The sequence below is a fragment of the Staurois parvus genome, unplaced genomic scaffold (assembly GCF_062004578.1).
Source record: "Staurois parvus isolate SC_StPar_1 unplaced genomic scaffold, SC_StPar_1.0 ptg000860l, whole genome shotgun sequence".
In the NCBI taxonomy this organism is placed as follows: Eukaryota; Metazoa; Chordata; class Amphibia; order Anura; family Ranidae; genus Staurois; species Staurois parvus.
This window is the reverse complement of record NW_028318656.1, coordinates 4,400,726-4,423,458: the sequence shown is the minus strand read 5'-3', so window position 1 is coordinate 4,423,458 and position 22,733 is coordinate 4,400,726. Positions and strand designations below refer to the sequence as shown.

The 22,733-nt window shown below is 48.5% G+C and overlaps 10 non-coding genes across 10 annotated transcripts; all 10 read right to left on the bottom strand.

Moving 5' to 3' along the window:
- Window positions 1–1,078: 1,078 nt before the first annotated feature.
- On the bottom strand, window positions 1,079–1,151 carry TRNAA-AGC (transfer RNA alanine (anticodon AGC)). Its single transcript has one exon. It is a non-coding gene; the product is annotated as a tRNA-Ala (tRNA).
- A 3,115-nt stretch (window positions 1,152–4,266) lies between these two features.
- On the bottom strand, window positions 4,267–4,339 carry TRNAA-AGC (transfer RNA alanine (anticodon AGC)). The gene has a single exon. It is a non-coding gene; the product is annotated as a tRNA-Ala (tRNA).
- An 888-nt stretch (window positions 4,340–5,227) lies between these two features.
- TRNAG-GCC (transfer RNA glycine (anticodon GCC)) lies at window positions 5,228–5,298 on the bottom strand. Its single transcript has one exon. It is a non-coding gene; the product is annotated as a tRNA-Gly (tRNA).
- Window positions 5,299–8,395: 3,097 nt separating this feature from the next.
- On the bottom strand, window positions 8,396–8,466 carry TRNAG-ACC (transfer RNA glycine (anticodon ACC)). Its single transcript has one exon. It is a non-coding gene; the product is annotated as a tRNA-Gly (tRNA).
- Window positions 8,467–10,974: 2,508 nt separating this feature from the next.
- Window positions 10,975–11,047, bottom strand: TRNAA-AGC (transfer RNA alanine (anticodon AGC)). Its single transcript has one exon. It is a non-coding gene; the product is annotated as a tRNA-Ala (tRNA).
- A 2,581-nt stretch (window positions 11,048–13,628) lies between these two features.
- Window positions 13,629–13,701, bottom strand: TRNAA-AGC (transfer RNA alanine (anticodon AGC)). The gene has a single exon. It is a non-coding gene; the product is annotated as a tRNA-Ala (tRNA).
- Window positions 13,702–16,283: 2,582 nt separating this feature from the next.
- Window positions 16,284–16,356, bottom strand: TRNAA-AGC (transfer RNA alanine (anticodon AGC)). The gene has a single exon. It is a non-coding gene; the product is annotated as a tRNA-Ala (tRNA).
- Window positions 16,357–17,243: 887 nt separating this feature from the next.
- Window positions 17,244–17,314, bottom strand: TRNAG-GCC (transfer RNA glycine (anticodon GCC)). Its single transcript has one exon. It is a non-coding gene; the product is annotated as a tRNA-Gly (tRNA).
- Window positions 17,315–19,471: 2,157 nt separating this feature from the next.
- Window positions 19,472–19,544, bottom strand: TRNAA-AGC (transfer RNA alanine (anticodon AGC)). Its single transcript has one exon. It is a non-coding gene; the product is annotated as a tRNA-Ala (tRNA).
- An 888-nt stretch (window positions 19,545–20,432) lies between these two features.
- On the bottom strand, window positions 20,433–20,503 carry TRNAG-GCC (transfer RNA glycine (anticodon GCC)). The gene has a single exon. It is a non-coding gene; the product is annotated as a tRNA-Gly (tRNA).
- Between the last annotated feature and the right edge of the window lie 2,230 nt (window positions 20,504–22,733).

The following is a 22,733-nucleotide window of genomic DNA, read 5'->3' as shown; positions in this document are numbered from 1 at the left end:
TTACATCCTCCTATTTTTGCTGTTTCTTCCCACCTGGAGCAGAGTGGCGCAGCGGAAGCGTGCTGGGCCCATAACCCAGAGGTCGATGGATCGAAACCATCCTCTGCTAACTTGGCTTTTTCCTCTGGCAAGCTCTGTTTCTTTGCTTAGGCAAAGGGCTTTGTTTCACCCACAAAATGCTTTGATTAATCAGGGAGCGCACCGCAGACAGCCCGGCAACAAACCCAGCCCTCGATACACCAAGTCCCTCACACATGCTGTCTTTCAGGTGTTTGCTTTCACTTGCATAATGTGTCCATCATAAGACAAAACTCATACGATATGCCAACAGTCTGAACTGTGCAATTCATTTATATGTTCATAGATTTCTTAAGGGAGATTGTTGATAAATACTTCTGTCCCAAACAGAGGATCTTCTCCAACCCAGTCTGCATGAGGGCCACCATATTTCCTCTGACCGTTGACCTGTACAAGGTTAATATTACATCTTTCCATCCACTCCAGAAGGGAAGATTTATTGTCTTTATACAGAGTTGTAATCCAAGCCTCGCTCTCAGCGTTCATCACGTTGTTGTCCGTCATTGGAGAATGATCTGCTCTCTCCATGGGCCCTAATCAGTGGGCAGAAGGCTAGCCCCTAGTTCCCTCCAAAAGCCCTGTTCTGGTTGGGTCTGTCACACCTCTGTGTCAAGGAAGCGGGACCCGATTGTGGTGATAAAACGAGTGGAAACCTCTCAGCTTCTACATGGCACTTGCGCGTTTGGCACTAATGGACTATTGTCTCTTGGCCATGGAAGCCTGGCCGTGCTTTGGGTAATAGATTGCTTTGGTCCAACACTGCCTTGCGCCAATTCTGGCAGGCAAAGCAAGCAATTTATGCTTTGTGTTAGTCCTTCTGTGTCAAGGTATTGGCCGATGCCACATCTGCCCAAAAGGGTCAACGCCATGGCACATGTTACGAGGATGACTCCTGCTTGGCCTTTTGACTAGAGAGGGGAGGCTTTTCCCACAGCGCTCAGTGCCGAGCCTGAAGAAAAAAAATGAAAAACAGGTCTCACCCTTGGGGAAGGCTTTCCTTTGGAGGATGCGGGCATTGATCCCGCTACCTCTCGCATGCTAAGCGAGCACTCTACCACTTGAGCTAATCCCCCTTGGCTCTGGCACAGTTGCGCGCTCTAGTTGATCACTGCTCTCTGATGTGCTACGCGGAATAAAGGCCACCATCTGTTTTGTGTAACTGTGTTTCATTCAGCACAGCACAATGCAGCATCCCACTACTATATACCACCTGCCAGCAATCAACTACTTCACTGCCACCAACAGTTGCTTCTCTCACTGGCACTGTTGACAGAGATGCAATCTTCAAGCGCAAAGGATTCAAGATCACCTTTTTACCCCGTACGCTGCCTATTGACATGACACATTAGGTCTAGATTCCACAGACTCAAAGCATAGATATATTTGCTCATTTTTTACTACTTGCAGCTTCACATTTAAATGCTGTATATGTCTAAGATCACCCAGTTAAAAACACCCAGAATGCAATGTGGAAACCAACCATCAGATGGCAGCAGAACACCTACCACGTTAGACAGCTATAACTCCAGGCACCTCTCCGTGTCAGCATTGATGGGTTAGGCTCTGGCCGCTAGACACCAAGACAGCCTCCATTTTCCCAATTTCAAAGGTTTTCACTCTTCCTCCTCAGAGTTCCCTTTTGTCTTTCCTGAGACCTTGGACAGCAGAATCCCTTGGGAAGAAGCTCCTTCTCCAGCCAGTAGTGAGGGTTGTGGTGTTATCCATGGAACCCTTGGCGGCAGAGTCACACCTCCAAGCATGTCCGTGGGCGATTAACAAGCGTTTCCTTCGGTATGGCCCCATGGCTTTCCATGATGTCATTTGGAGGAGGTGGTTTCAAAAACGTTCACACCGACTAGCAGGTTCTAGACAATATACATGAGCCTTGACAAGGTACTCGATCTCGGGGGCGTCAGGGAACTGAGCTACCTGTGGGACGATAAATACAAAGCCACCCTAGTTGCATTGGTCGGGAATCAAACCCGGGCCTCCAGCGTGGCAGGCGAGAATTCTACCACTGAACCACCAATGCCCTTTGGCAGAAAACAGATGGCTTGCCTCGCCTGGCAGGTCTTAGAAAGTCCTGCTTTAGGCCTTGGTAGCCATCTCTGTGAATACATTCAGATGTGGGTCAAGTCCACCCAAAGACATGCTTTTCTTCAGCCGTACACACCACCACTGTGAAAATGTAGGACAGCCCATTGCATCTTTGAGGCTAGAAAGCCTTTCCATTGAAGAAGAAAAGCCAAGACTGGGCCAGAGCTTTTTCTAAGTACCTTTGACTTGGGGTTGACTTGTCTAACTCAATGGCACTGCCTATTAATCTACCTTGCGACTTAGTCAGATGGAGCCACTCCCCATTCACATCCGTAGGAGATCTTTGGAGGGGCTCTACATTGGCCTCATGTGAGACTCTACAAAGTCAATAGGAGCTGCCTGAAACAGAGAGGAACAGATCTTTTCCCATCAAAGCCTTCTATAAGCAGAATGTGGAAAGTGGCCGTCGAGCGCCAGGCCAGGTGGCCTCCCAGCCAAAGAATTTCCTGGAGTTTTTGTCCCATGGGACCGGTAGCATATTACATCCTCCTATTTTTGCTGTTTCTTCCCACCTGGAGCAGAGTGGCGCAGCGGAAGCGTGCTGGGCCCATAACCCAGAGGTCGATGGATCGAAACCATCCTCTGCTAACTTGGCTTTTTCCTCTGGCAAGCTCTGTTTCTTTGCTTAGGCAAAGGGCTTTGTTTCACCCACAAAATGCTTTGATTAATCAGGGAGCGCACCGCAGACAGCCCGGCAACAAACCCAGCCCTCGATACACCAAGTCCCTCACACATGCTGTCTTTCAGGTGTTTGCTTTCACTTGCATAATGTGTCCATCATAAGACAAAACTCATACGATATGCCAACAGTCTGAACTGTGCAATTCAATACATTGGCCTCATGTGAGACTCTACAAAGTCAATAGGAGCTGCCTGAAACAGAGAGGAACAGATCTTTTCCCATCAAAGCCTTCTATAAGCAGAATGTGGAAAGTGGCCGTCGAGCGCCAGGCCAGGTGGCCTCCCAGCCAAAGAATTTCCTGGAGTTTTTGTCCCATGGGACCGGTAGCATATTACATCCTCCTATTTTTGCTGTTTCTTCCCACCTGGAGCAGAGTGGCGCAGCGGAAGCGTGCTGGGCCCATAACCCAGAGGTCGATGGATCAAAACCATCCTCTGCTAACTTGGCTTTTTCCTCTGGCAAGCTCTGTTTCTTTGCTTAGGCAAAGGGCTTTGTTTCACCCACAAAATGCTTTGATTAATCAGGGAGCGCACCGCAGACAGCCCGGCAAAAAACCCAGCCCTCGATACACCAAGTCCCTCACACATGCTGTCTTTCAGGTGTTTGCTTTCACTTGCATAATGTGTCCATCATAAGACAAAACTCATACGATAGGCCAACAGTCTGAACTGTGCAATTCATTTATATGTTCACAGATTTCTTAAGGGAGATTGTTGATAAATACTTCTGTCCCAAACAGAGGATCTTCTCCAACCCAGTCTGCATGAGGGCCACCATATTTCCTCTGACCGTTGACCTGTACAAGGTTAATATTACATATTTCCATCCACTCCAGAAGGGAAGATTTATTGTCTTTATACAGAGTTGTAATCCAAGCCTCGCTCTCAGCGTTCATCACGTTGTTGTCCGTCATTGGAGAATGATCTGCTCTCTCCATGGGCCCTAATCAGTGGGCAGAAGGCTAGCCCCTAGTTCCCTCCAAAAGCCCTGTTCTGGTTGGGTCTGTCACACTTCTGTGTCAAGGAAGTGGGACGTGATTGTGGTGATAAAACGAGTGGAAACCTCTCAGTTTCTACATGGCACTTGCGCGTTTGGCACTAATGGACTATTGTCTCTTGGCCATGGAAGCCTGGCCGTGCTTTGGGTAATAGATTGCTTTGGTCCAACACTGCCTTGCGCCACTTCTGGCAGGCAAAGCAAGCAATTTATGCTTTGTGTTAGTCCTTCTGTGTCAAGGTATTGGCCGATGCCACATCTGCCCGAGAGGGTCAACGCCATGGCACATGTTATGAGGATGACTCCTGCTTGGCCTTTTGACTAGAGAGGGGAGCCTTTTCCCACAGCGCTCAGTGCCGAGCCTGAAGAAAAAAAATGAAAAGCAGGTCTCACCCTTGGGTAAGGCTTTCCTTTGGAGGATGCGGGCATTGATCCCACTACCTCTCGCATGCTAAGCGAGCGCTCTACCACTTGAGCTAATCCCCCTTGGCTCTGGCACTGTTGCGCGCTCTAGTTGATCACTGCTCTCTGATGTGCTACGCGGAATAAAGGCCACCATCTGTTTTGTGTAACTGTGTTTCATTCAGCACAGCACAATGCAGCATCCCACTACTATATACCACCTGCCAGCAATCAACTCCTTCACTGCCACCAACAGTTGCCTCTCTCACTGGCACTGTTGCCAGAGATGCAATCTTCAAGCGCAAAGGATTAAAAATCACCTTTTTACCCTGTACGCTGCCTATTGACATGACACATTAGGTCTAGATTCCACAGACTCAAAGCATAGATATATTTGCTCATTTTTTACTACTTGCAGCTTCACATTTAAATGCTGTATATGTCTAAGATCACCCAGTTAAAAACACCCAGAATGCAATGTGGAAACCAACCATCAGATGACAGCAGAACACCTACCACGTTAGACAGCTATAACTCCAGGCACCTCTCCGTGTCAGCATTGATGGGTTAGGCTCTGGCCGCTAGACACCAAGACAGCCTCCATTTTCCCAATTTCAAAGGTTTTCACTCTTCCTCCTCAGAGTTCCCTTTTGTCTTTCCTGAGACCTTGGACAGCAGAATCCCTTGGGAAGAAGCTCCTTCTCCAGCCAGTAGTGAGGGTTGTGGTGTTATCCATGGAACCCTTGGCGGCAGAGTCACACCTCCAAGCATGTCCGTGGGCGATTAACAAGCGTTTCCTTCGGTATGGCCCCATGGCTTTCCATGATGTCATTTGGAGGAGGTGGTTTCAAAAACGTTCACACCGACTAGCAGGTTCTAGACAATATACATGAGCCTTGACAAGGTACTCGATCTCAGGGGCGTCAGGGAACTGAGCTACCTGTGGGACGATAAATACAAAGCCACCCTAGTTGCATTGGCCGGGAATCGAACCCGGGCCTCCCGCGTGGCAGGCGAGAATTCTACCACTGAACCACCAATGCTCTTTGGCAGGAAACAGAGGGCTTGCCTCGCCTGGCAGGTCTTAGAAAGTCCTGCTTTAGGCCTTGGTAGCCATCTCTGTGAATACATTCAGATGTGGGTCAAGTCCACCCAAAGACATGCTTTTCTTCAGCCGTACACACCACCACTGTGAAAATGTAGGACAACCCATTGCATCTTTGAGGCTAGAAAGCCTTTCCATTGGAGAAGAAAAGCCAAGACTGGGCCAGAGCTTTTTCTAAGTACCTTTGACTTGGGGTTGACTTGTCTAACTCAATGGCACTGCCTATTAATCTACCTTGCGACTTAGTCAGATGGAGCCACTCCCCATTCACATCCGTAGGAGATCTTTGGAGGGGCTCTACATTGGCCTCATGTGAGACTCTACAAAGTCAATAGGAGCTGCCTGAAACAGAGAGGAACAGATCTTTTCCCATCAAAGCCTTCTATAAGCAGAATGTGGAAAGTGGCCGTCGAGCGCCAGGCCAGGTGGCCTCCCAGCCAAAGAATTTCCTGGAGTTTTTGTCTCATGGGACCGGTAGCATATTACATCCTCCTATTTTTGCTGTTTCTTCCCACCTGGAGCAGAGTGGCGCAGCGGAAGCGTGCTGGGCCCATAACCCAGAGGTCGATGGATCGAAACCATCCTCTGCTAACTTGGCTTTTTCCTCTGGCAAGCTCTGTTTCTTTGCTTAGGCAAAGGGCTTTGATTAATCAGGGAGCGCACCGCAGACAGCCCGGCAACAAACCCAGCCCTCGATACACCAAGTCCCTCACACATGCTGTCTTTCAGGTGTTTGCTTTCACTTGCATAATGTGTCCATCATAAGACAAAACTCATACGATATGCCAACAGTCTGAACTGTGCAATTCAATACATTGGCCTCATGTGAGACTCTACAAAAGTCAATAGGAGCTGCCTGAAACAGAGAGGAACAGATCTTTTCCCATCAAAGCCTTCTATAAGCAGAATGTGGAAAGTGGCCGTCGAGCGCCAGGCCAGGTGGCCTCCCAGCCAAAGAATTTCCTGGAGTTTTTGTCCCATGGGACCGGTAGCATATTACATCCTCCTATTTTTGCTGCTTCTTCCCACCTGGAGCAGAGTGGCGCAGCGGAAGCGTGCTGGGCCCATAACCCAGAGGTCGATGGATCGAAACCATCCTCTGCTAACTTGGCTTTTTCCTCTGGCAAGCTCTGTTTCTTTGCTTAGGCAAAGGGCTTTTTTTCACCCACAAAATGCTTTGATTAATCAGGGAGCGCACCGCAGACAGCCCGGCAACAAACCCAGCCCTCGATACACCAAGTCCCTCACACATGCTGTCTTTCAGGTGTTTGCTTTCACTTGCATAATGTGTCCATCATAAGACAAAACTCATACGATATGCCAACAGTCTGAACTGTGCAATTCATTTATATGTTCATAGATTTCTTAAGGGAGATTGTTGATAAATACTTCTGTGCCAAACAGAGGATCTTCTCCAACCCAGTCTGCATGAGGGCCACCATATTTCCTCTGACCGTTGACCTGTACAAGGTTAATATTACATCTTTCCATCCACTCCAGAAGGGAAGATTTATTGTCTTTATACAGAGTTGTAATCCAAGCCTCGCTCTCAGCGTTCATCACGTTGTTGTCCGTCATTGGAGAATGACCTGCTCTCTCCATGGGCCCTAATCAGTGGGCAGAAGGCTAGCCCCTAGTTCCCTCCAAAAGCCCTGTTCTGGTTGGGTCTGTCACACTTCTGTGTCAAGGAAGTGGGACGTGATTGTGGTGATAAAACGAGTGGAAACCTCTCAGCTTCTACATGGCACTTGCGCGTTTGGCACTAATGGACTATTGTCTCTTGGCCATGGAAGCCTGGCCGTGCTTTGGGTAATAGATTGCTTTGGTCCAACACTGCCTTGCGCCACTTCTGGCAGGCAAAGCAAGCAATTTATGCTTTGTGTTAGTCCTTCTGTGTCAAGGTATTGGCCGATGCCACATCTGCCCGAGAGGGTCAACGCCATGGCACATGTTACGAGGATGACTCCTGCTTGGCCTTTTGACTAGAGAGGGGAGGCTTTTCCCACAGCGCTCAGTGCCGAGCCTGAAGAAAAAAAATGAAAAGCAGGTCTCACCCTTGGGGAAGGCTTTCCTTTGGAGGATGCAGGCATTGATCCCGCTACCTCTCGCATGCTAAGCGAGCGCTCTACCACTTGAGCTAATCCCCCTTGGCTCTGACACTGTTGCACGCTCTAGTTGATCACTGCTCTCTGATGTGCTACGCGGAATAAACGCCACCATCTGTTTTGTGTAACTGTGTTTCATTCAGCACAGCACAATGCAGCATCCCACTACTATATACCACCTGCCAGCAATCAACTCCTTCACTGCCACCAACAGTTGCCTCTCTCACTGGCACTGTTGCCAGAGATGCAATCTTCAAGCGCAAAGGATTCAAGATCACCTTTTTACCCCGTACGCTGCCTATTGACATGACACATTAGGTCTAGATTCCACAGACTCAAAGCATAGATATATTTGCTCATTTTTTACTACTTGCAGCTTCACATTTAAATGCTGTATATGTCTAAGATCACCCAGTTAAAAACACCCAGAATGCAATGTGGAAACCAACCATCAGATGGCAGCAGAACACCTACCACGTTAGACAGCTATAACTCCAGGCACCTCTCCGTGTCAGCATTGATGGGTTAGGCTCTGGCCGCTAGACACCAAGACAGCCTCCATTTTCCCAATTTCAAAGGTTTTCACTCTTCCTCCTCAGAGTTCCCTTTTGTCTTTCCTGAGACCTTGGACAGCAGAATCCCTTGGGAAGAAGCTCCTTCTCCAGCCAGTAGTGAGGGTTGTGGTGTTATCCATGGAACCCTTGGCGGCAGAGTCACACCTCCAAGCATGTCCGTGGGCGATTAACAAGCGTTTCCTTCGGTATGGCCCCATGGCTTTCCATGATGTCATTTGGAGGAGGTGGTTTCAAAAACGTTCACACCGACTAGCAGGTTCTAGACAATATACATGAGCCTTGACAAGGTACTCGATCTCGGGGGCGTCAGGGAACTGAGCTACCTGTGGGACGATAAATACAAAGCCACCCTAGTTGCATTGGCCGGGAATCAAACCCGGGCCTCCCGCGTGGTAGGCGAGAATTCTACCACTGAACCACCAATGCTCTTTGGCAGGAAACAGACGGCTTGCCTCGCCTGGCAGGTCTTAGAAAGTCCTGCTTTAGGCCTTGGTAGCCATCTCTGTGAATACATTCAGATGTGGGTCAAGTCCACCCAAAGACATGCTTTTCTTCAGCCGTACACACCACCACTGTGAAAATGTAGGACAGCTCATTGCATCTTTGAGGCTAGAAAGCCTTTCCATTGGAGAAGAAAAGCCAAGACTGGGCCAGAGCTTTTTCTAAGTACCTTTGAGTTGGGGTTGACTTGTCTAACTCAATGGCACTGCCTATTAATCTACCTTGCGACTTAGTCAGATGGAGCCACTCCCCATTCACATCCGTAGGAGATCTTTGGAGGGGCTCTACATTGGCCTCATGTGAGACTCTACAAAGTCAATAGGAGCTGCCTGAAACAGAGAGGAACAGATCTTTTCCCATCAAAGCCTTCTATAAGCAGAATGTGGAAAGTGGCCGTCGAGCGCCAGGCCAGGTGGCTTCCCAGCCAAAGAATTTCCTGGAGTTTTTGTCCCATGGGACCGGTAGCATATTACATCCTCCTATTTTTGCTGTTTCTTCCCACCTGGAGCAGAGTGGCACAGCGGAAGCGTGCTGGGCCCATAACCCAGAGGTCGATGGATCTAAACCATCCTCTGCTAACTTGGCTTTTTCCTCTGGCAAGCTCTGTTTCTTTGCTTAGGCAAAGGGCTTTGTTTCACCCACAAAATACTTTGATTAATCAGTGAGCGCACCGCAGACAGCCCGGCAACAAACCCAGCCCTCGATACACCAAGTCCCTCACACATGCTGTCTTTCAGGTGTTTGCTTTCACTTGCATAATGTGTCCATCATAAGACAAAACTCATACGATATGCCAACAGTCTGAACTGTGCAATTCATTTGGTATGGTACATGCACTACCAGGGGATGAACTTTACCCCGAGGATCCAGACATCACAGGACAAAAAATGTATTCCACAAATAAAACCATCAAGGTCCTCGTCCAGGAAGGGGGGCGTCTTCACCGATTATTACACATTGATGGCGTTGCAACCTTCTTTATAAATCTGCCACCAAAATATAAACATGTCAATCCACTTCTAACAGATGTCAGTCGTGATCCAGAACCCAAGAGCAAAATTTAAATAGACTGTTTTATGCCATCTGTATTTTTATTAATAAATCAGGATGGACTGGATGTGTGTGGTGTAGATATTATTGCAATCCATGTGTAGTTCATGGCCTAGGGACCGCCATTATGTTGGCATTGTGGCTACGATGTAGAGCACAATATGTCTAGGTCTAAGGCAGGCCATAGGTTATGACCTTTTTTTTTTCTTCCACCATGGGCGCTCGATTCTGTGTTGATGGGGGAATCCCTCCTGCAGTACACAATGATTATTGTTTGAAGACAATATAGGCTCATTCCTATATGTGTGTTTTTGCCCATTACACAGGACTTCTCCAGAGCTTCCCCCATCCTCTGGAACTCTCTACCCCAATTTATCAGACTATCGCCTACTCTGCTTACTTTTAGGCGGTCTCTTCAGGGAAGCCTATCCTGCCCTCAGCTAATAATGGTATCTTCTACTCTTCCAACCAGTCCATCCCCCCCACAGTTACTACCTTTTGTACCACTAGCCCCTCCCTCCTAGATTGTAAGCTCCCAGGATCAGGGCCCTCCTAACCCTCTTGTATTGAACTGTATTGTTGCTGTATTGTCTCCCATTATATTGTAAGCGCTGAGCAAACTGTTGGCGCTATATAAATCCTGTATAATAATAATTTATATGTTCATAGATTTCTTAAGGGAGATTGTTGATAAATACTTCTGTGCCAAACAGAGGATCTTCTCCAACCCAGTCTGCATGAGGGCCACCATATTTCCTCTGACCGTTGACCTGTACAAGGTTAATATTACATCTTTCCATCCACTCCAGAAGGGAAGATTTATTGTCTTTATACAGAGTTGTAATCCAAGCCTCGCTCTCAGCGTTCATCACGTTGTTGTCCGTCATTGGAGAATGATCTGCTCTCTCCATGGGCCCTAATCAGTGGGCAGAAGGCTAGCCCCTAGTTCCCTCCAAAAGCCCTGTTCTGGTTGGGTCTGTCACACTTCTGTGTCAAGGAAGTGGGACGTGATTGTGGTGATAAAACGAGTGGAAACCTCTCAGCTTCTACATGGCACTTGCGCGTTTGGCACTAATGGACTATTGTCTCTTGGCCATGGAAGCCTGGCCATGCTTTGGGTCATAGATTGCTTTGGTCCAACACTGCCTTGCGCCACTTCTGGCAGGCAAAGCAAGCAATTTATGCTTTGTGTTAGTCCTTCTGTGTCAAGGTATTGGCCGATGCCACATCTGCCCGAGAGGGTCAACGCCATGGCACATGTTACGAGGATGACTCCTGCTTGGCCTTTTGACTAGAGAGGGGAGGCTTTTCTCACAGCACTCAGTGCCGAGCCTGAAGAAAAAAAATGAAAAGCAGGTCTCACCCTTGGGGAAGGCTTTCCTTTGGAGGATGCGGGCATTGATCCCACTACCTCTCGCATGCTAAGCGAGCGCTCTACCACTTGAGCTAATCCCCCTTGGCTCTGGCACTGTTGCGCGCTCTAGTTGATCACTGCTCTCTGATGTGCTACGCGGAATAAAGGCCACCATCTGTTTTGTGTAACTGTGTTTCATTCAGCACAGCACAATGCAGCATCCCACTACTATATACCACCTGCCAGCAATTAACTCCTTCACTGCCACCAACAGTTGCCTCTCTCACTGGCACTGTTGCCAGAGATGCAATCTTCAAGCGCAAAGGATTCAAGATCACCTTTTTACCCCGTACGCTGCCTATTGACATGACACATTAGGTCTAGATTCCACAGACTCAAAGCATAGATATATTTGCTCATTTTTTACTACTTGCAGCTTCACATTTAAATGCTGTATATGTCTAAGATCACCCAGTTAAAAACACCCAGAATGCAATGTGGAAACCAACCATCAGATGACAGCAGAACACCTACCACGTTAGACAGCTATAACTCCAGGCACCTCTCCGTGTCAGCATTGATGGGTTAGGCTCTGGCCGCTAGACACCAAGACAGCCTCCATTTTCCCAATTTCAAAGGTTTTCACTCTTCCTCCTCAGAGTTCCCTTTTGTCTTTCCTGAGACCTTGGACAGCAGAATCCCTTGGGAAGAAGCTCCTTCTCCAGCCAGTAGTGAGGGTTGTGGTGTTATCCATGGAACCCTTGGCGGCAGAGTCACACCTCCAAGCATGTCCGTGGGCGATTAACAAGCGTTTCCTTCGGTATGGCCCCATGGCTTTCCATGATGTCATTTGGAGGAGGTGGTTTCAAAAACGTTCACACCGACTAGCAGGTTCTAGACAATATACATGAGCCTTGACAAGGTACTCGGTACTCGATCTCGGGGGTGTCAGGGAACTGAGCTACCTGTGGGACGATAAATACAAAGCCACCCTAGTTGTATTGGCCGGGAATCGAACCCGCCAGGCCTCCCGCGTGGCAGGCGAGAATTCTACCACTGAACCACCAATGCTCTTTGGCAGGAAACTGACGGCTTGCCTCGCCTGGCAGGTCTTAGAAAGTCCTGCTTTAGGCCTTGGTAGCCATCTCTGTGAATACATTCAGATGTGGGTCAAGTCCACCCAAAGACATGCTTTTCTTCAGCCGTACACACCACCACTGTGAAAATATAGGACAGCCCATTGCATCTTTGAGGCTAGAAAGCCTTTCCATTGGAGAAGAAAAGCCAAGACTGGGCCAGAGCTTTTTCTAAGTACCTTTGACTTGGGGTTGACTTGTCTAACTCAATGGCACTGCCTATTAATCTACCTTGCGACTTAGTCAGATGGAGCCACTCCCCATTCACATCCGTAGGAGATCTTTGGAGGGGCTCTACATTGGCCTCATGTGAGACTCTACAAAGTCAATAGGAGCTGCCTGGAACAGATCTTTTCCCATCAAAGCCTTCTATAAGCAGAATGTGGAAAGTGGCCGTCGAGCGCCAGGCCAGGTGGCCTCCCAGCCAAAGAATTTCCTGGAGTTTTTGTCCCATGGGACCGGTAGCATATTACATCCTCCTATTTTTGCTGTTTCTTCCCACCTGGAGCAGAGTGGCGCAGCGGAAGCGTGCTGGGCCCATAACCCAGAGGTCGATGGATCGAAACCATCCTCTGCTAACTTGGCTTTTTCCTCTGGCAAGCTCTGTTTCTTTGCTTAGGCAAAGGGCTTTGTTTCACCCACAAAATGCTTTGATTAATCAGGGAGCGCACCGCAGACAGCCCGGCAACAAACCCAGCCCTCGATACACCAAGTCCCTCACACATGCTGTCTTTCAGGTGTTTGCTTTCACTTGCATAATGTATCCATCATAAGACAAAACTCATACGATATGCCAACAGTCTGAACTGTGCAATTCATTTATATGTTCATAGATTTCTTAAGGGAGATTGTTGATAAATACTTCTGTCCCAAACAGAGGATCTTCTCCAACCCAGTCTGCATGAGGGCCACCATATTTCCTCTGACCGTTGACCTGTACAAGGTTAATATTACATCTTTCCATCCACTCCAGAAGGGAAGATTTATTGTCTTTATACAGAGTTGTAATCCAAGCCTCGCTCTCAGCGTTCATCACGTTGTTGTCCGTCATTGGAGAATGATCTGCTCTCTCCATGGGCCCTAATCAGTGGGCAGAAGGCTAGCCCCTAGTTCCCTCCAAAAGCCCTGTTCTGGTTGGGTCTGTCACACTTCTGTGTCAAGGAAACGGGACCCGATTGTGGTGATAAAACGAGTGGAAAACTCTCAGCTTCTACATGGCACTTGCGCGTTTGGCACTAATGGACTATTGTCTCTTGGCCATGGAAGCCTGGCCGTGCTTTGGGTAATAGATTGCTTTGGTCCAACACTGCCTTGCGCCACTTCTGGCAGGCAAAGCAAGCAATTTATGCTTTGTGTTAGTCCTTCTGTGTCAAGGTATTGGCCGATGCCACATCTGCCCGAGAGGGTCAACGCCATGGCACATGTTACGAGGATGACTCCTGCTTGGCCTTTTGACTAGAGAGGGGAGCCTTTTCCCACAGCGCTCAGTGCCGAGCCTGAAGAAAAAAAATGAAAAGCAGGTCTCACCCTTGGGTAAGGCTTTCCTTTGGAGGATGCGGGCATTGATCCCACTACCTCTCGCATGCTAAGCGAGCGCTCTACCACTTGAGCTAATCCCCCTTGGCTCTGGCACTGTTGCGCGCTCTAGTTGATCACTGCTCTCTGATGTGCTACGCGGAATAAAGGCCACCATCTGTTTTGTGTAACTGTGTTTCATTCAGCACAGCACAATGCAGCATCCCACTACTATATACCACCTGCCAGCAATCAACTCCTTCACTGCCACCAACAGTTGCCTCTCTCACTGGCACTGTTGCCAGAGATGCAATCTTCAAGCGCAAAGGATTCAAGATCACCTTTTTACCCCGTACGCTGCCTATTGACATGACACATTAGTTCTAGATTCCACAGACTCAAAGCATAGATATATTTGCTCATTTTTTACTACTTGCAGCTTCACATTTAAATGCTGTATATGTCTAAGATCACCCAGTTAAAAACACCCAGAATGCAATGTTGAAACCAACCATCAGATGGCAGCAGAACACCTACCACGTTAGACAGCTATAACTCCAGGCACCTCTCCGTGTCAGCATTGATGGGTTAGGCTCTGGCCGCTAGACACCAAGACAGCCTCCATTTTCCCAATTTCAAAGGTTTTCACTCTTCCTCCTCAGAGTTCCCTTTTGTCTTTCCTGAGACCTTGGACAGCAGAATCCCTTGGGAAGAAGCTCCTTCTCCAGCCAGTAGTGAGGGTTGAGGTGTTATCCATGGAACCCTTGCCGGCAGAGTCACACCTCCAAGCATGTCCGTGGGCGATTAACAAGCGTTTCCTTCGGTATGGCCCCATGGCTTTCCATGATGTCATTTGGAGGAGGTGGTTTCAAAAACATTCACACCGACTAGCAGGTTCTAGACAATATACATGAGCCTTGACAAGGTACTCGATCTCGGGGGCGTCAGGGAACTGAGCTACCTGTGGGACGATAAATACAAAGCCACCCTAGTTGCATTGGCCGGGAATCGAACCCCGGGCCTCCCGCGTGGCAGGTGAGAATTCTACCACTGAACCACCAATGCTCTTTGGCATGAAACAGATGGCTTGCCTCGCCTGGCAGGTCTTAGAAAGTCCTGCTTTAGGCCTTGGTAGCCATCTCTGTGAATACATTCAGATGTGGGTCAAGTCCACCCAAAGACATGCTTTTCTTCAGCCGTACACACCACCACTGTGAAAATGTAGGACAGCCCATTGCATCTTTCAGGCTAGAAAGCCTTTCCATTGGAGAAGAAAAGCCAAGACTGGGCCAGAGCTTTTTCTAAGTACCTTTGACTTGGGGTTGACTTGTCTAACTCAATGGCACTGCCTATTAATCTACCTTGCGACTTAGTCAGATGGAGCCACTCCCCATTCACATCCGTAGGAGATCTTTGGAGGGGCTCTACATTGGCCTCATGTGAGACTCTACAAAGTCAATAGGAGCTGCCTGAAACAGAGAGGAACAGATCTTTTCCCATCAAAGCCTTCTATAAGCAGAATGTGGAAAGTGGCCGTCGAGCGCCAGGCCAGGTGGCCTCCCAGCCAAAGAATTTCCTGGAGTTTTTGTCCCATGGGACCGGTAGCATATTACATCCTCCTATTTTTGCTGTTTCTTACCACCTGGAGCAGAGTGGCGCAGCGGAAGCGTGCTGGGCCCATAACCCAGAGGTCGATGGATCGAAACCATCCTCTGCTAACTTGGCTTTTTCCTCTGGCAAGCTCTGTTTCTTTGCTTAGGCAAAGGGCTTTGTTTCACCCACAAAATACTTTGATTAATCAGGGAGCGCACCGCAGACAGCCCGGCAACAAACCCAGCCCTCGATACACCAAGTCCCTCACACATGCTGTCTTTCAGGTGTTTGCTTTCACTTGCATAATGTGTCCATCATAAGACAAAACTCATACGATATGCCAACAGTCTGAACTGTGCAATTCATTTATATGTTCATAGATTTCTTAAGGGAGATTGTTGATAAATACTTCTGTGCCAAACAGAGGATCTTCTCCAACCCAGTCTGCATGAGGGCCACCATATTTCCTCTGACCGTTGACCTGTACAAGGTTAATATTACATCTTTCCATCCACTCCAGAAGGGAAGATTTATTGTCTTTATACAGAGTTGTAATCCAAGCCTTGCTCTCAGCGTTCATCACGTTGTTGTCCGTCATTGGAGAATGATCTGCTCTCTCCATGGGCCCTAATCAGTGGGCAGAAGGCTAGCCCCTAGTTCCCTCCAAAAGCCCTGTTCTGGTTGGGTCTGTCACACTTCTGTGTCAAGGAAGTGGGACGTGATTGTGGTGATAAAACGAGTGGAAACCTCTCAGCTTCTACATGGCACTTGCGCGTTTGGCACTAATGGACTATTGTCTCTTGGCCATGGAAGCCTGGCCGTGCTTTGGGTAATAGATTGCTTTGGTCCAACACTGCCTTGCGCCACTTCTGGCAGGCAAAGCAAGCAATTTATGCTTTGTGTTAGTCCTTCTGTGTCAAGGTATTGGCCGATGCCACATCTGCCCGAGAGGGTCAACGCCATGGCACATGTTACGAGGATGACTCCTGCTTGGCCTTTTGACTAGAGAGGGGAGCCTTTTCCCACAGCGCTCAGTGCCGAGCCTGAAGAAAAAAAATGAAAAGCAGGTCTCACCCTTGGGTAAGGCTTTCCTTTGGAGGATGCGGGCATTGATCCCACTACCTCTCGCATGCTAAGCGAGCGCTCTACCACTTGAGCTAATCCCCCTTGGCTCTGGCACTGTTGCGCGCTCTAGTTGATCACTGCTCTCTGATGTGCTACGCGGAATAAAGGTCACCATCTGTTTTGTGTAACTGTGTTTCATTCAGCACAGCACAATGCAGCATCCCACTACTATATACCACCTGCCAGCAATCAACTCCTTCACTGCCACCAACAGTTGCCTCTCTCACTGGCACTGTTGCCAGAGATGCAATCTTCAAGCGCAAAGGATTAAAAATCACCTTTTTACCCTGTACGCTGCCTTTTGACATGACACATTAGGTCTAGATTCCACAGACTCAAAGCATAGATATATTTGCTCATTTTTTACTACTTGCAGCTTCACATTTAAATGCTGTATATGTCTAAGATCACCCAGTTAAAAACACCCAGAATGCAATGTGGAAACCAACCATCAGATGACAGCAGAACACCTACCACGTTAGACAGCTATAACTCCAGGCACCTCTCCGTGTCAGCATTGATGGGTTAGGCTCTGGCCGCTAGACACCAAGACAGCCTCCATTTTCCCAATTTCAAAGGTTTTCACTCTTCCTCCTCAGAGTTCCCTTTTGTCTTTCCTGAGACCTTGGACAGCAGAATCCCTTGGGAAGAAGCTCCTTCTCCAGCCAGTAGTGAGGGTTGTGGTGTTATCCATGGAACCCTTGGCGGCAGAGTCACACCTCCAAGCATGTCCGTGGGCGATTAACAAGCGTTTCCTTCGGTATGGCCCCATGGCTTTCCATGATGTCATTGGAGGAGGTGGTTTCAAAAACGTTCACACCGACTAGCAGGTTCTAGACAATATACATGAGCCTTGACAAGGTACTCGATCTCGGGGGCGTCAGGGAACTGAGCTACCTGTGGGACGATAAATACAAAGCCACCCTAGTTGCATTGGCCGGGAATCGAACCCGGGCCTCCCGCGTGGCAGGCGAGAATTCTACCACTGAACCACCAATGCTCTTTGGCAGGAAACAGAGGGCTTGCCTCGCCTGGCAGGTCTTAGAAAGTCCTGCTTTAGGCCTTGGTAGCCATCTCTGTGAATACATTCAGATGTGGGTCAAGTCCACCCAAAGACATGCTTTTCTTCAGCCGTACACACCACCACTGTGAAAATGTAGGACAGCCCATTGCATCTTTGAGGCTAGAAAGCCTTTCCATTGGAGAAGAAAAGCCAAGACTGGGCCAGAGCTTTTTCTAAGTACCTTTGACTTGGGGTTGACTTGTCTAACTCAATGGCACTGCCTATTAATCTACCTTGCGACTTAGTCAGATGGAGCCACTCCCCATTCACATCCGTAGGAGATCTTTGGAGGGGCTCTACATTGGCCTCATGTGAGACTCTACAAAGTCAATAGGAGCTGCCTGAAACAGAGAGGAACAGATCTTTTCCCATCAAAGCCTTCTATAAGCAGAATGTGGAAAGTGGCCGTCGAGCGCCAGGCCAGGTGGCCTCCCAGCCAAAGAATTTCCTGGAGTTTTTGTCCCATGGGACCGGTAGCATATTACATCCTCCTATTTTTGCTGTTTCTTCCCACCTGGAGCAGAGTGGCGCAGCGGAAGCGTGCTGGGCCCATAACCCAGAGGTCGATGGATCGAAACCATCCTCTGCTAATTTGGCTTTTTCCTCTGGCAAGCTCTGTTTCTTTGCTTAGGCAAAGGGCTTTGTTTCACCCACAAAATGCTTTGATTAATCAGGGAGCGCACCGCAGACAGCCCGGCAAAAAACCCAGCCCTCGATACACCAAGTCCCTCACACATGCTGTCTTTCAGGTGCTTGCTTTCACTTGCATAATGTGTCCATCATAAGACAAAACTCATACGATATGCCAACAGTCTGAACTGTGCAATTCAATACATTGGCCTCATGTGAGACTCTACAAAAGTCAATAGGAGCTGCCTGAAACAGAGAGGAACAGATCTTTTCCCATCAAAGCCTTCTATAAGCAGAATGTGGAAAGTGGCCGTCGAGCGCCAGGCCAGGTGGCCTCCCAGCCAAAGAATTTCCTGGAGTTTTTGTCCCATGGGACCGGTAGCATATTACATCCTCCTATTTTTGCTGTTTCTTCCCACCTGGAGCAGAGTGGTGCAGCGGAAGCTTGCTGGGCCCATAACCCAGAGGTCGATGGATCGAAACCATCCTCTGCTAACTTGGCTTTTTCCTCTGGCAAGCTCTGTTTCTTTGCTTAGGCAAAGGGCTTTGTTTCACCCACAAAATGCTTTGATTAATCAGGGAGCGCACCGCAGACAGCCCGGCAAAAAACCCAGCCCTCGATACACCAAGTCCCTCACACATGCTGTCTTTCAGGTGTTTGCTTTCACTTGCATAATGTGTCCATCATAAGACAAAACTCATACGATATGCCAACAGTCTGAACTGTGCAATTCATTTATATGTTCATAGATTTCTTAAGGGAGATTGTTGATAAATACTTCTGTGCCAAACAGAGGATCTTCTCCAACCCAGTCTGCATGAGGGCCACCATATTTCCTCTGACCGTTGACCTCTACAAGGTTAATATTACATCTTTCCATCCACTCCAGAAGGGAAGATTTATTGTCTTTATACAGAGTTGTAATCCAAGCCTCGCTCTCAGCGTTCATCACGTTGTTGTCCGTCATTGGAGAATGATCTGCTCTCTCCATGGGCCCTAATCAGTGGGCAGAAGGCTAGCCCCTAGTTCCCTCCAAAAGCCCTGTTCTGGTTGGGTCTGTCACACTTCTGTGTCAAGGAAGTGTGACGTGATTGTGGTGATAAAACGAGTGGAAACCTCTCAGCTTCTACATGGCACTTGCGCGTTTGGCACTAATGGACTATTGTCTCTTGGCCATGGAAGCCTGGCCGTGCTTTGGGTAATAGATTGCTTTGGTCCAACACTGCCTTGCGCCACTTCTGGCAGGCAAAGCAAGCAATTTATGCTTTGTGTTAGTCCTTCTGTGTCAATGTATTGGACGATGCCACATCTGCCCGAGAGGGTCAACGCCATGGCACATGTTACGAGGATGACTCCTGCTTGGCCTTTTGACTAGAGAGGGGAGGCTTTTCCCACAGCGCTCAGTGCCGAGCCTGAAGGAAAAAAATGAAAAGCAGGTCTCACCCTTGGGGAAGGCTTTCCTTTGGAGGATGCGGGCATTGATCCCGCTACCTCTCGCATGCTAAGCGAGCGCTCTACCACTTGAGCTAATCCCCCTTGGCTCTGGCACTGTTGCGCGCTCTAGTTGATCACTGCTCTCTGATGTGCTACGCGGAATAAAGGCCACCATCTGTTTTGTGTAACTGCGTTTCATTCAGCACAGCACAATGCAGCATCCCACTACTATATACCACCTGCCAGCAATCAACTCCTTCACTGCCACCAACAGTTGCCTCTCTCACTGGCACTGTTGCCAGAGATGCAATCTTCAAGCGCAAAGGATTCAAGATCACCTTTTTACCCCGTACGCTGCCTATTGACATGACACATTAGGTCTAGATTCCACAGACTCAAAGCATAGATATATTTGCTCATTTTTTACTACTTGCAGCTTCACATTTAAATGCTGTATATGTCTAAGATCACCCAGTTAAAAACACCTAGAATGCAATGTGGAAACCAACCATCAGATGGCAGCAGAACACCTACCACGTTAGACAGCTATAACTCCAGGCACCTCTCCGTGTCAGCATTGATGGGTTAGGCTCTGGCCGCTAGACACCAAGACAGCCTCCATTTTGCCAATTTCAAAGGTTTTCACTCTTCCTCCTCAGAGTTCCCTTTTGTCTTTCCTGAGACCTTGGACAGCAGAATCCCTTGGGAAGAAGCTCCTTCTCCAGCCAGTAGTGAGGGTTGTGGTGTTATCCATGGAACCCTTGGCGGCAGAGTCACACCTCCAAGCATGTCCGTGGGCGATTAACAAGCGTTTCCTTCGGTATGGCCCCATGGCTTTCCATGATGTCATTTGGAGGAGGTGGTTTCAAAAACGTTCACACCGACTAGCAGGTTCTAGACAATATACATGAGCCTTGACAAGGTACTTGATCTCGGGGGCGTCAGGGAACTGAGCTACCTGTGGGACGATAAATACAAAGCCACCCTAGTTGCATTGGCCGGGAATCGAACCCGGGCCTCCCACGTGGCAGGCGAGAATTCTACCACTGAACCACCAATGCCCTTTGGCAGAAAACAGATGGCTTGCCTCGCCTGGCAGGTCTTAGAAAGTCCTGCTTTAGGCCTTGGTAGCCATCTCTGTGAATACATTCAGATGTGGGTCAAGTCCACCCAAAGACATGCTTTTCTTCAGCCGTACACACCACCACTGTGAAAATGTAGGACAGCCCATTGCATCTTTGAGGCTAGAAAGCCTTTCCATTGGAGAAGAAAAGCCAAGACTGGGCCAGAGCTTTTTCTAAGTACCTTTGACTTGGGGTTGACTTGTCTAACTCAATGGCACTGCCTATTAATCTACCTTGCGACTTAGTCAGATGGAGCCACTCCCCATTCACATCCGTAGGAGATCTTTGGAGGGGCTCTACATTGGCCTCATGTGAGACTCTACAAAGTCAATAGGAGCTGCCTGAAACAGAGAGGAACAGATCTTTTCCCATCAAAGCCTTCTATAAGCAGAATGTGGAAAGTGGCCGTCGAGCGCCAGGCCAGGTGGCCTCCCAGCCAAAGAATTTCCTGGAGTTTTTGTCCCATGGGACCGGTAGCATATTACATCCTCCTATTTTTGCTGTTTCTTCCCACCTGGAGCAGAGTGGCGCAGCGGAAGCGTGCTGGGCCCATAACCCAGAGGTCGATGGATCGAAACCATCCTCTGCTAACTTGGCTTTTTCCTCTGGCAAGCTCTGTTTCTTTGCTTAGGCAAAGGGCTTTGTTTCACCCACAAAATGCTTTGATTAATCAGGGAGCGCACCGCAGACAGCCCGGCAACAAACCCAGCCCTCGATACACCAAGTCCCTCACACATGCTGTCTTTCAGGTGTTTGCTTTCACTTGCATAATGTGTCCATCATAAGACAAAACTCATACGATATGCCAACAGTCTGAACTGTGCAATTCATTTATATGTTCATAGATTTCTTAAGGGAGATTGTTGATAAATACTTCTGTGCCAAACAGAGGATCTTCTCCAACCCAGTCTGCATGAGGGCCACCATATTTCCTCTGACCGTTGACCTGTACAAGGTTAATATTACATCTTTCCATCCACTCCAGAAGGGAAGATTTATTGTCTTTATACAGAGTTGTAATCCAAGCCTCGCTCTCAGCGTTCATCACGTTGTTGTCCGTCATTGGAGAATGATCTGCTCTCTCCATGGGCCCTAATCAGTGGGCAGAAGGCTAGCCCCTAGTTCCCTCCAAAAGCCCTGTTCTGGTTGGGTCTGTCACACCTCTGTGTCAAGGAAGCGGGACCCGATTGTGGTGATAAAACGAGTGGAAACCTCTCAGCTTCTACATGGCACTTGCGCGTTTGGCACTAATGGACTATTGTCTCTTGGCCATGGAAGCCTGGCCGTGCTTTGGGTAATAGATTGCTTTGGTCCAACACTGCCTTGCGCCACTTCTGGCAGGCAAAGCAAGCAATTTATGCTTTGTGTTAGTCCTTCTGTGTCAAGGTATTGGCCGATGCCACATCTGCCTCGCCTGGCAGGTCTTAGAAAGTCCTGCTTTAGGCCTTGGTAGCCATCTCTGTGAATACATTAAGATGTGGGTCAAGTCCACCCAAAGACATGCTTTTCTTCAGCCGTACACACCACCACTGTGAAAATGTAGGACAGCCCATTGCATCTTTCAGGCTAGAAAGCCTTTCCATTGGAGAAGAAAAGCCAAGACTGGGCCAGAGCTTTTTCTAAGTACCTTTGACTTGGGGTTGACTTGTCTAACTCAATGGCACTGCCTATTAATCTACCTTGTGACTTAGTCAGATGGAGCCACTCCCCATTCACATCCGTAGGAGATCTTTGGAGGGGCTCTACATTGGCCTCATGTGAGACTCTACAAAGTCAATAGGAGCTGCCTGAAACAGAGAGGAACAGATCTTTTCCCATCAAAGCCTTCTATAAGCAGAATGTGGAAAGTGGCCGTCGAGCACCAGGCCAGGTGGCCTCCCAGCCAAAGAATTTCCTGGAGTTTTTGTCCCATGGGACCGGTAGCATATTACATCCTCCTATTTTTGCTGTTTCTTCCCACCTGGAGCAGAGTGGCGCAGCGGAAGCGTGCTGGGCCCTTAACCCAGAGGTCGATGGATCGAAACCATCCTCTGCTAACTTGGCTTTTTCCTCTGGCAAGCTCTGTTTCTTTGCTTAGGCAAAGGGCTTTGTTTCACCCACAAAATGCTTTGATTAATCAGGGAGCGCACCGCAGACAGCCCGGCAACAAACCCAGCCCTCGATACAC